Source organism: Rhinopithecus roxellana, chromosome 13, assembly GCF_007565055.1.
Source record: "Rhinopithecus roxellana isolate Shanxi Qingling chromosome 13, ASM756505v1, whole genome shotgun sequence".
Classification (NCBI taxonomy): domain Eukaryota; kingdom Metazoa; phylum Chordata; class Mammalia; order Primates; family Cercopithecidae; genus Rhinopithecus; species Rhinopithecus roxellana.
The window spans coordinates 104,268,268-104,270,032 of NC_044561.1; positions in this window are offsets into that span (position 1 = coordinate 104,268,268).

A 1,765-nucleotide genomic window follows, 5' to 3' on the forward strand; every position below is an offset into this window, starting at 1 on the left:
GTCCTCTCTGGGCCCCCACAGTTTCTTGGACTTCCCTCATCTCTGCACTTCCCATACCACCTTTGTTCTCTAAACACCTCGCTTTGTAGTCGTGAGCTCCCCAGGGCAGAGACCTTGTCTGTCTTGTTCATTGGAAAAGTGTCCCCCTCTCTGGGTCATCAACTACCTCCCTGCTGCTGCTCAATCAACTACCTCCCTGCTGCTGCTCACACATGCCAGGCATGGTCCTGCCTCAGGGTCTTTCTGTTTTTTTTTTTTGAGACAGAGTCTCGCTCTGTCGCCCAGGCTGGAGTGCAGTGGCCAGATCTCAGCTCACTGCAAGCTCCGCCTCCCAGGTTTACGCCATTCTCCTGCCTCAGCCTCCTGAGTAACTGGGACTACAGGCGCCCACCACCTGGCCCGGCTAGTTTTTTGTATTTTTTAGTAGAGACGGGGTTTCACGGTGTTAGCCAGGATGGTCTCGATCTCCTGACCTCGTGATCCGCCCGTCTCGGCCTCCCAAAGTGCTGGGATTACAGGCTTGAGCCACCGCGCCCGGTCGCCTCAGGGTCTTTCGATTGGCTGCTCCCTCCACCTGCATTTTTCCCTGATGTCTACATGGTTCCTTCCCTCACCTCCTACTAGTGTTTTCTTTTTCTTTTCCTTTTTTTTTTTTTTTTTTTTTTTTTTTTTGAGATGGAGTCTCACTCTGTTACCCAGGCTGGAGTGCAGTGGCACAATCTCTGCTCACTTCAACCTCCACCTCCTGGGTTCAAGTGATTCTCCTGCCTCAGCCTTCCAAATAGCTGGGATTACAGGCGTGTGCCACCATGCTCAGTTAATTTTTGTATTTTTTTAGTAAAGACAGGGGTCTCACCATGTTGGCCAGGCTGGTCTCAAACTCCTGACCTCAGGTGATTCGCTTACCTCGGCCTCCCGAAGTGCTGAGATTACAGGCATGAGCCACCGCGGCTGGCCCAGTCTTTTCTTAAATGACATCTTCTCAATGGAGCCTGCCCTGACCACCATGTTTAAAATGCAACTTCTGCCCCTCCTGCTGCTCCTGATCAACTTCCTCTGCTCTAGTTTTTCTTTTTCTTTCTTTTCATTATAACTTTTGTCACCTCCCAGCTTGCCATATAATTTACTTATGGTTGTTGTTAATCTCCCTCTGCTAGAACAGAGGCTCCTTGAGGGCAGGGATCTTTCATTTATTTCTTCATTGATGTCTCCCAAATATCTAGAACAGTGCCTGGCTCCCACAGTAGGTGCTTGATAAACAATTTTGAATGAATGAATGAATGAATGAATGAGGAGAAGAGTCAGAATTCTACTTAAGGCAGATTCTCTCTGAGGCCAGACTCTTAAAGGTGAGGCCTGGGATCGTGCCTTATCCACTAAAGTAAGGGGACTGGTTTGTTCTCAGATCCTGAGAAGCTTTTGGAGGGTGCTGAGCAGGCACAGATATGATTGGGTTTACCTTGTGAAAGCCCCGTGTGGCTCTGGTGATATGATGGGTGAAGAGGGGCAAGTGTGGTACATTGCTCTGAGATATGTGTGTATGTGTTGAGGGTGTGGGAGGGTGAAAATGGGGGCTTGGGGAAGTGACAGGGCTGGAGCTGCACTGAGAGAGCAGTGAGAGGAATCCTTTTAATGTCCAGATTCTCCAAGCAACCTGGGTGGCTGCCCTACCAGCTCTGGCTGGGCCTCCCAGCTGCTGACAACATGCTCCTGTCCTGCAGATGGGCTGTGTACTTGCTTGGGTGGTCCCCAGCTCCTCCCTCCA